This window comes from Telmatherina bonti (assembly GCF_933228915.1).
Source record: "Telmatherina bonti genome assembly, chromosome: 19".
NCBI classification, from domain to species: Eukaryota; Metazoa; Chordata; class Actinopteri; order Atheriniformes; family Telmatherinidae; genus Telmatherina; species Telmatherina bonti.
In genome coordinates, this window is record NC_136617.1 from 3,528,093 (window position 1) to 3,539,508 (window position 11,416).

Here is an 11,416-nt window from a genome sequence, read left to right on the forward strand (position 1 = left end):
GGAGACATACGTCCCGTCTTCACCCCGGAGACATACGTCCCGTCTTCACCCCGGAGACATACGTCCCGTCTTCACCCCGAAGACATACGTCCCGTCTTCTCCCCGGAGACATACGTCCCGTCTTCTCCCCGGAGACATACGTCCCGTCTTCTCCCCGGAGACATACGTCCCGTCTTCTCCCCGGAGACATACGTCCCGTCTTCTCCCCGGAGACATACGTCCCGTCTTCTCCCCGGAGACATACGTCCCGTCTTCACCCCGAAGACATACGTCCCGTCCTCTCCCCGAAGACATACGTCCCGTCCCGTCTTCACCCCGAAGACATACGTCCCGTCTTCTCCCCGAAGACATACGTCCCGTCTTCTCCCCGGAGACATACGTCCCGTCTTCACCCCGAAGACATACGTCCCGTCTTCTCCCCGGAGACATACGTCCCGTCTTCTCCCCGGAGACATACGTCCCGTCTTCACCCCGGAGACATACGTCCCGTCTTCTCCCCGGAGACATACGTCCCGTCTTCACCCCGGAGACATACGTCCCGTCTTCACCCCGGAGACATACGTCCCGTCTTCACCCCGAAGACATACGTCCCGTCTTCTCCCCGGAGACATACGTCCCGTCTTCTCCCCGGAGACATACGTCCCGTCTTCACCCCGAAGACATACGTCCCGTCTTCTCCCCGGAGACATACGTCCCGTCTTCTCCCCGGAGACATACGTCCCGTCTTCACCCCGGAGACATACGTCCCGTCTTCACCCCGGAGACATACGTCCCGTCTTCTCCCCGGAGACATACGTCCCGTCTTCTCCCCGGAGACATACGTCCCGTCTTCACCCCGGAGACATACGTCCCGTCTTCTCCCCGGAGACATACGTCCCGTCTTCACCCCGGAGACATACGTCCCGTCTTCTCCCCGGAGACATACGTCCCGTCTTCTCCCCGGAGACATACGTCCCGTCTTCTCCCCGAAGACATACGTCCCGTCTTCTCCCCGGAGACATACGTCCCGTCTTCTCCCCGGAGACATACGTCCCGTCTTCTCCCCGGAGACATACGTCCCGTCTTCTCCCCGAAGACATACGTCCCGTCCCGTCTTCACCCCGAAGACATACGTCCCGTCTTCTCCCCGGAGACATACGTCCCGTCTTCTCCCCGGAGACATACGTCCCGTCTTCTCCCCAGAGACATACGTCCTGTCTTCTCCGTCTCCTCTTCTCCCCGAAGACATATGTCCCGTCTTCTCCCCAGAGACATACGTCCCGTCTTCTCCCCGGAGACATACGTCCCGTCTTCTCCCCAGAGACATACGTCCCGTCTTCTCCGTCTCGTCTTCTCCCCGGAGACATACGTCCCGTCTTCTCCCCAGACACATACGTCCCGTCTTCACCCCGAAGACATATGTCCCGTCTTCTCCCCGGAGACATACGTCCCGTCTTCACCCCGAAGACATACGTCCCGTCTTCTCCCCGGAGACATACGTCCCGTCTTCACCCCGGCGACATACGTCCCGTCTTCTCCCCGGAGACATACGTCTCGTCTTCTCCCCAGACACATACGTCCCGTCTTCACCCCGAAGACATATGTCCCGTCTTCTCCCCGGAGACATACGTCTCGTCTTCTCCCCGGAGACATACGTCCCGTCTTCACCCCGAAGACATATGTCCCGTCTTCTCCCCGGAGACATACGTCTCGTCTTCTCCCCAGACACATACGTCCCGTCTTCACCCCGAAGACATATGTCCCGTCTTCTCCCCGGAGACATACGTCCCGTCTTCTCCCCGGAGACATACGTCCCGTCTTCACCCCGAAGACATACGTCCCGTCTTCTCCCCGGAGACATACGTCTCGTCTTCTCCCCAGACACATACGTCCCGTCTTCACCCCGAAGACATATGTCCCGTCTTCTCCCCGGAGACATACGTCCCGTCTTCTCCCCGGAGACATACGTCCCGTCTTCACCCCGGCGACATACGTCCCGTCTTCTCCCCGGAGACATACGTCTCGTCTTCTCCCCGGAGACATACGTCCCGTCTTCACCCCGGAGACATATGTCCCGTCTTCTCCCCGGAGACATACGTCCCGTCTTCTCCCCGGAGACATACGTCCCGTCTTCTCCGTCTCGTCTTCTCCCCGGAGACATACGTCCCGTCTTCTCCCCAGACACATACGTCCCGTCTTCACCCCGAAGACATATGTCCCGTCTTCTCCCCGGAGACATACGTCCCGTCTTCTCCCCAGAGACATACGTCCCGTCTTCTCCGTCTCGTCTTCTCCCCGGAGACATACGTCCCGTCTTCACCCCGAAGACATACGTCCCGTCCCGTCTTCTCCCCGGAGACATACGTCCCGTCTTCTCCCCGGAGACATACGTCTCGTCTTCTCCCCAGACACATACGTCCCGTCTTCTCCCCAGACACATACGTCCCGTCTTCACCCCGAAGACATATGTCCCGTCTTCTCCCCGGAGACATACGTCCCGTCTTCTCCCCGGAGACATACGTCCCGTCTTCACCCCGAAGACATACGTCCCGTCTTCTCCCCGGAGACATACGTCTCGTCTTCTCCCCAGACACATACGTCCCGTCTTCACCCCGGAGACATACGTCCCGTCTTCTCCCCGGAGACATACGTCCCGTCTTCACCCCGGAGACATACGTCCCTTCTTCTCCCCGGAGACATACGTCCCGTCTTCACCCCGGAGACATACGTCCCGTCTTCTCCCCGGAGATATACGTCCCATCTTCTCCCCGGAGACATACGTCCCGTCTTCTCCCCGGAGACATACGTCCCGTCTTCTCCCCGGAGACATACGTCTCGTCTTCTCCCCGGAGACATACGTCCCGTCTTCACCCCGGAGACATACGTCCCGTCTTCTCCCCGGAGACATACGTCCCTTCTTCTCCCCGGAGACATACGTCCCGTCTTCACCCCGGAGACATACGTCCCGTCTTCTCCCCGGAGATATACGTCCCATCTTCTCCCCGGAGACATACGTCCCGTCTTCTCCCCGGAGACATACGTCCCGTCTTCTCCCCGGAGACATACGTCTCGTCTTCTCCCCGGAGACATACGTCCCGTCTTCACCCCGGAGACATACGTCCCATCTTCTCCCCGGAGACATACGTCCCGTCTTCTCCCCAGACACATACGTCCCGTCTTCTCCCCGGAGACATACGTCCCGTCTTCACCCCGAAGACATACGTCCCGTCTTCTCCCCGGAGACATACGTCCCGTCTTCTCCCCGGAGACATACGTCCCGTCTTCACCCCGGAGACATACGTCCCGTCTTCTCCCCGGAGACATACGTCCCGTCTTCACCCCGGAGACATACGTCCCGTCTTCTCCTCGGAGACATACGTCCCGTCTTCTCCCCGGAGACATACGTCTCGTCTTCTCCCCGGAGACATACGTCCCGTCTTCACCCCGGAGACATACGTCCCGTCTTCTCCCCGGAGACATACGTCCCGTCTTCTCCCCAGACACATACGTCCCGTCTTCTCCCCGGAGACATACGTCCCGTCTTCACCCCGAAGACATACGTCCCGTCTTCTCCCCGGAGACATACGTCCCGTCTTCACCCCGGAGACATATGTCCCGTCTTCTCCCCGGAGACATACGTCCCGTCTTCACCCCGAAGACATACGTCCCGTCCCGTCTTCTCCCCGGAGACATACGTCCCGTCTTCTCCCCGGAGACATACGTCCCGTCTACTCCCCGGAGACATACGTCCCGTCTTCTCCGTCTCGTCTTCTCCCCGGAGACATACGTCCCGTCTTCTCCCCAGACACATACGTCCCGTCTTCACCCCGAAGACATACGTCCCGTCTTCTCCCCGGAGACATACGTCCCGTCTTCTCCCCGGAGACATACGTCCCGTCTTCTCCCCGGAGACATACGTCCCGTCTTCACCCCGGCGACATACGTCCCGTCTTCTCCCCGGAGACATACGTCTCGTCTTCTCCCCGGAGACATACGTCCCGTCTTCTCCCCAGACACATACGTCCCGACTTCACCCCGAAGACATACGTCCCGTCCCGTCTTCACCCCGAAGACATACGTCCCGTCCCGTCTTCTCCCCGGAGACATACGTCCCGTCTTCTCCCCGGAGACATACGTCTCGTCTTCTCCCCGGAGACATACGTCCCGTCTTCTCCCCGGAGACATACGTCCCGTCTTCACCCCGGAGACATACGTCCCGTCTTCTCCCCGGAGACATACGTCCCGTCTTCACCCCGGAGACATACGTCCCGTCTTCTCCCCGGAGACATACGTCCCGTCTTCACCCCGGAGACATACGTCCCTTCTTCTCCCCGGAGACATACGTCTCGTCTTCTCCCCGGAGACATACGTCCCGTCTTCACCCCGGAGACATACGTCCCTTCTTCACCCCGGAGACATACGTCCCGTCTTCACCCCGGAGACATACGTCCCGTCTTCTCCCCGGAGATATACGTCCCATCTTCTCCCCGGAGACATACGTCCCGTCTTCACCCCGGAGACATACGTTCCGTCTTCTCCCCGGAGACATACGTCCCGTCTTCTCCCCGGAGACATACGTCCCGTCTTCTCCCCGGAGACATACGTCCCGTCTTCACCCCGGAGACATACGTCACGTCTTCTCCCCGGAGACATACGTCCCGTCTTCACCCCGGAGACATACGTCTCGTCTTCTCCCCGGAGACATACGTCTCGTCTTCTCCCCGGAGACATACGTCCCGTCTTCTCCCCGGAGACATACGTCTCGTCTTCTCCCCGGAGACATACGTCCCGTCTTCTCCCCGGAGACATACGTCCCGTCTTCACCCCGGAGACATACGTCTCGTCTTCTCCCCGGAGACATACGTCCCGTCTTCTCCCCGGAGACATACGTCCCGTCTTCACCCCGGAGACATACGTCCCGTCTTCACCCTGGAGACATACGTCCCGTCTTCTCCCCGGAGAAATACGTCCCGTCTTCTCCCCGGAGACATACGTCCCGTCTTCTCCCCGGAGACATACGTCCCGTCTTCAGGAGGACCTCGCATCCTCTACACGTCTTCACGTCCTCGTCACGTCGTCACGTCCTCGCCACTTCCTCAGGTCCTCGTCACGTCATCGCCACTTCCTCAGGTCCTCGTCACGTCCTCGTCCCGTCCTCAGGTCCTCGTCATGTCCTCGTCACGTCCTCGTCACGTCCTCGTCACGTCCTCGTCACGTCCTCAGGTCCTCGTCACGTCCTCAGGTCCTCGTCACGTCCTCAGGTCCTCGTCACGTCCTCGTCACGTCCTCAGGTCCTCGTCACATCCTCAGGTCCTCGTCACGTCCTCAGGTCCTCGTCACGTATTCAGGTTCCCGTCACGTCCTCAGGTCCTCGTCACGTCCTCAGGTCCTCGTCACGTCCTCGTCACTTCCTCAGGTCCTCGTCACGTCCTCGTCACGTCCTCAGGTCCTCGTCACGTCCTCGTCCCGTCCTCAGGTCCTCGTCACGTCCTCAGGTCCTCGTCACGTCCTCAGGTCCTCGTCACATCCTCGTCACGTCCTCAGGTCCTCGTCACGTCCTCGTCCCGTCCTCAGGTCCTCGTCACGTCCTCAGGTCCTCGTCACGTATTCAGGTTCCCGTCACGTCCTCGTCACGTCCTCAGGTCCTCGTCACGTCCTCGTCCCGTCCTCAGGTCCTCGTCACGTCCTCGTCACGTCCTCAGGTCCTCGTCACGTCCTCGTCACTTCCTCAGGTCCTCGTCACGTCCTCGTCACGTCCTCAGGTCCTCGTCACGTCCTCGTCCCGTCCTCAGGTCCTCGTCACGTCCTCAGGTCCTCGTCACGTCCTCGTCACGTCCTCAGGTCCTCGTCACGTCCTCGTCACGTTCTCAGGTCCTCCTCACGTCCTCAGGTCCTCCTCACGTCCTCAGGTCCTCGTCACGTCCTCAGGTCCTCGTCACGTCCTCAGGTCCTCGTCACGTCCTCGTCACGTCCTCAGGTCCTCGTCATGTCCTCACGTCCTCGTCCCGTCCTCGTCACGTAATCAGGTCCTCGTCACGTCCTCAGGTCCTCGTCATGTCCTCACGTCCTCGTCACGTCCTCGTCATGTCCTCAGGTCCTCGTCACGTCCTCAGGTCCTCGTCACGTCCTCAGGTCCTCGTCACGTCCTCAGGTCCTCGTCACGTCCTCGTCACGTCCTCAGGTCCTCGTCACGTCCTCGTCACGTCCTCGTCACGTCCTCAGGTCCTCGTCACGTCCTCGTCACGTCCTCAGGTCCTCGTCACGTCCTCGTCACGTCCTCAGGTCCTCGTCACGTCCTCAGGTCCTCGTCACGTCCTCGTCACGTCCTCGTCACGTCCTCGTCACGTCCTCAGGTCCTCGTCACGTCCTCAGGTCCTCGTCACGTCCTCGTCACGTCCTCGTCACGTCCTCAGGTCCTCGTCACATCCTCAGGTCCTCGTCACGTATTCAGGTTCCCGTCACGTCCTCAGGTCCTCGTCACGTCCTCGTCACGTCCTCAGGTCCTCGTCACGTCCTCAGGTCCTCGTCACGTCCTCGTCACGTCCTCACGTCCTCGTCACGTCCTCGTCACGTCCTCAGGTCCTCGTCACGTCCTCAGGTCCTCGTCACGTCCTCGTCACGTCCTCGTCACGTCCTCAGGTCCTCGTCACGTCCTCAGGTCCTCGTCACGTCCTCACGTCCTCGTCACGTCCTCGTCACGTCCTCGTCACGTCCTCAGGTCCTCTACATGTCCTCGTCACCTCCTCAGGTCCTCGTCACCTCCTCAGGTCCTCGTCACGTACTCACGTCCTCGTCACGTCCTCACGTCCTCGTCACGTCCTCAGGTCCTCGTCACGTCCTCAGGTCCTCGTCACGTCCTCACGTCCTCGTCACGTCCTCGTCACGTCCTCAGGTCCTCTACATGTCCTCGTCACCTCCTCAGGTCCTCGTCACGTCCTCAGGTCCTCGTCACGTCCTCGTCACGTCCTCAGGTCCTCGTCACGTCCTCGTCACGTTCTCAGGTCCTCCTCACGTCCTCAGGTCCTCCTCACGTCCTCAGGTCCTCGTCACCTCCTCAGGTCCTCGTCACCTCCTCAGGTCCTCGTCACCTCCTCAGGTCCTCGTCACGTCCTCGTCACGTCCTCAGGTCCTCGTCACGTCCTCGTCACGTTCTCAGGTCCTCGTCACGTCCTCACGTCCTCGTCACGTCCTCAGGTCCTCCTCACGTCCTCAGGTCCTCCACATGTCCTAGTCACCTCCTCAGGTCCTCGTCACGTCCTCAGGTCCTCTACATGTCCTCGTCACCTCCTCAGGTCCTCGTCACGTCCTCAGGTCCTCTACATGTCCTCGTCACCTCCTCAGGTCCTCGTCACGTCCTCAGGTCCTCGTCACGTCCTCAGGTCCTCTACATGTCCCCGTCACGTCCTCAGGTCCTCCTCACGTCCTCAGGTCCTCTACATGTCCTCGTCACGTCCTCAGGTCCTCGTCACGTCCTCAGGTCCTCTACATGTCCTCGTCACGTCCTCAGGTCCTCGTCACGTCCTCAGGTCCTCGTCACGTCCTCACGTCCTCGTCACGTCCTCAGGTCCTCGTCACGTCCTCGCCACTTCCTCAGGTCCTCGTCACGTCCTCGTCACGTCCTCACGTCCTCGTCATGTCCTCGTCACGTCCTCGTCCCGTCCTCAGGTCCTCGTCATGTCCTCGTCACGTCCTCGTCACGTCCTCGTCACGTCCTCGTCACGTCCTCAGGTCCTCGTCACGTCCTCAGGTCCTCGTCACGTCCTCAGGTCCTCGTCACGTCCTCGTCACGTTCTCAGGTCCTCCTCACGTCCTCACGTCCTCAGGTCCTCGTCACCTCCTCAGGTCCTCGTCACCTCCTCAGGTCCTCGTCACGTCCTCAGTTCCTCGTCACGTCCTCAGGTCCTCGTCACGTCCTCAGGTCCTCGTCACGTCCTCGTCACGTTCTCAGGTCCTCGTCACGTCCTCACGTCCTCGTCACGTCCTCAGGTCCTCCTCACGTCCTCAGGTCCTCCTCACGTCCTCAGGTCCTCTACATGTCCTAGTCACCTCCTCAGGTCCTCGTCACGTCCTCAGGTCCTCTACATGTCCTCGTCACCTCCTCAGGTCCTCGTCACGTCCTCAGGTCCTCTACATGTCCTCGTCACCTCCTCAGGTCCTCGTCACGTCCTCAGGTCCTCGTCACGTCCTCAGGTCCTCTACATGTCCCCGTCACGTCCTCAGGTCCTCCTCACGTCCTCAGGTCCTCTACATGTCCTCGTCACGTCCTCAGGTCCTTGTCACGTCCTCAGGTCCTCTACATGTCCTCGTCACGTCCTCAGGTCCTCGTCAGGTCCTCAGGTCCTCGTCACGTCCTCAGGTCCTCGTCACGTCCTCAGGTCCTCGTCACGTCCTCGTCACGTCCTCACGTCCTCGTCATGTCCTCGTCACGTCCTCGTCCCGTCCTCAGGTCCTCGTCATGTCCTCGTCACGTCCTCGTCACGTCCTCGTCACGTCCTCGTCACGTCCTCAGGTCCTCGTCACGTCCTCAGGTCCTCGTCACGTCCTCAGGTCCTCGTCACATCCTCAGGTCCTCGTCACGTATTCAGGTTCCCGTCACGTCCTCAGGTCCTCGTCACATCCTCAGGTCCTCGTCACGTCCTCGTCACGTCCTCAGGTCCTCGTCACGTCCTCGTCACGTCCTCAGGTCCTCGTCACGTCCTCGTCACGTCCTCACGTCCTCGTCACGTCCTCGTCACGTCCTCAGGTCCTCGTCACGTCCTCAGGTCCTCGTCACGTCCTCAGGTCCTCGTCACGTCCTCGTCACGTCCTCAGGTCCTCGTCACGTCCTCGTCACGTCCTCAGGTCCTCGTCACGTCCTCGTCACTTCCTCAGGTCCTCGTCACGTCCTCGTCACGTCCTCAGGTCCTCGTCACGTCCTCAGGTCCTCGTCACGTCCTCAGGTCCTCGTCACGTCCTCAGGTCCTCGTCACGTCCTCAGGTCCTCGTCACGTCCTCGTCACGTCCTCAGGTCCTCGTCACGTCCTCAGGTCCTCGTCACGTCCTCAGGTCCTCGTCACGTCCTCGTCACGTCCTCAGGTTCCCGTCACGTCCTCAGGTCCTCGTCACGTCCTCGTCACGTCCTCAGGTCCTCGTCACGTCCTCGTCACGTCCTCAGGTCCTCGTCACGTCCTCGTCACGTCCTCACGTCCTCGTCACGTCCTCGTCACGTCCTCAGGTCCTCGTCACGTCCTCAGGTCCTCGTCACGTCCTCGTCACGTCCTCGTCACGTCCTCAGGTCCTCGTCACGTCCTCAGGTCCTCGTCACGTCCTCACGTCCTCGTCACGTCCTCGTCACGTCCTCGTCACGTCCTCATCACGTCCTCAGGTCCTCGTCACGTCCTCGTCACGTTCTCAGGTCCTCCTCACGTCCTCAGGTCCTCCTCACGTCCTCAGGTCCTCGTCACCTCCTCAGGTCCTCGTCACCTCCTCAGGTCCTCGTCACGTCCTCAGTTCCTCGTCACGTCCTCGTCACGTCCTCAGGTCCTCGTCACGTCCTCGTCACGTTCTCAGGTCCTCGTCACGTCCTCACGTCCTCGTCACGTCCTCAGGTCCTCCTCACGTCCTCAGGTCCTCCTCACGTCCTCAGGTCCTCTACATGTCCTAGTCACCTCCTCAGGTCCTCGTCACGTCCTCAGGTCCTCTACATGTCCTCGTCACCTCCTCAGGTCCTCGTCACGTCCTCAGGTCCTCTACATGTCCTCGTCACCTCCTCAGGTCCTCGTCACGTCCTGAGGTCCTCGTCACGTCCTCAGGTCCTCTACATGTCCCCGTCACGTCCTCAGGTCCTCCTCACGTCCTCAGGTCCTCTACATGTCCTCGTCACGTCCTCAGGTCCTCGTCACGTCCTCAGGTCCTCTACATGTCCTCGTCACGTCCTCAGGTCCTCGTCACGTCCTCAGGTCCTCGTCACGTCCTCACGTCCTCGTCACGTCCTCAGGTCCTCGTCACGTCCTCGCCACTTCCTCAGGTCCTCGTCACGTCCTCGTCACGTCCTCACGTCCTCGTCATGTCCTCGTCACGTCCTCGTCCCGTCCTCAGGTCCTCGTCATGTCCTCGTCACGTCCTCGTCACGTCCTCGTCACGTCCTCAGGTCCTCGTCACGTCCTCAGGTCCTCGTCACGTCCTCGTCACGTTCTCAGGTCCTCCTCACGTCCTCAGGTCCTCCTCACGTCCTCAGGTCCTCGTCACCTCCTCAGGTCCTCGTCACCTCCTCAGGTCCTCGTCACGTCCTCAGGTCCTCGTCACGTTCTCAGGTCCTCGTCACGTCCTCACGTCCTCGTCACGTCCTCAGGTCCTCCTCACGTCCTCAGGTCCTCCTCACGTCCTCAGGTCCTCTACATGTCCTAGTCACCTCCTCAGGTCCTCGTCACGTCCTCAGGTCCTCTACATGTCCTCGTCACCTCCTCAGGTCCTCGTCACGTCCTCAGGTCCTCTACATGTCCTCGTCACCTCCTCAGGTCCTCGTCACGTCCTCAGGTCCTCGTCACGTCCTCAGGTCCTCTACATGTCCCCGTCACGTCCTCAGGTCCTCCTCACGTCCTCAGGTCCTCTACACGTCCTCGTCACCTCCTCAGGTCCTCGTCACGTCCTCGTCACGTTCTCAGGTCCTCGTCACGTCCTCGTCACGTCTTCACGTCCTCGTCACGTCCTCAGGTCCTCGTCACGTCCTCAGGTCCTCGTCACGTCCTCGTCACGTCCTCAGGTCCTCGTCACGTCCTCGTCACGTCCTCGTCACGTTCTCAGGTCCTCGTCACGTTCTCAGGTCCTCGTCACGTCCTCACGTCCTCGTCACGTCCTCAGGTCCTCCTCACGTCCTCAGGTCCTCCTCACGTCCTCAGGTCCTCTACATGTCCTAGTCACCTCCTCAGGTCCTCGTCACGTCCTCAGGTCCTCTACATGTCCTCGTCACCTCCTCAGGTCCTCGTCACCTCCTCAGGTCCTCCTCACGTCCTCAGGTCCTCCTCACGTCCTCAGGTCCTCTACATGTCCTAGTCACCTCCTCAGGTCCTCGTCACGTCCTCAGGTCCTCTACATGTCCTCGTCACCTCCTCAGGTCCTCGTCACCTCCTCAGGTCCTCTACATGTCCTCGTCACCTCCTCAGGTCCTCCTCACGTCCTCAGGTCCTCTACATGTCCTCGTCACGTCCTCAGGTCCTCGTCACGTCCTCAGGTCCTCTACATGTCCTCGTCACGTCCTCAGGTCCTCGTCACGTCCTCAGGTCCTCGTCACGTCCTCACGTCCTCGTCACGTCCTCAGGTCCTCCTCACGTCCTCAGGTCCTCCTCACGTCCTCAGGTCCTCTACATGTCCTCGTCACCTCCTAAGGTCCTCGTCACGTCCTCAGGTCCTCGTCACGTCCTCAGGTCCTCTACATGTCCTCGTCACGTCCTCAGGTCCT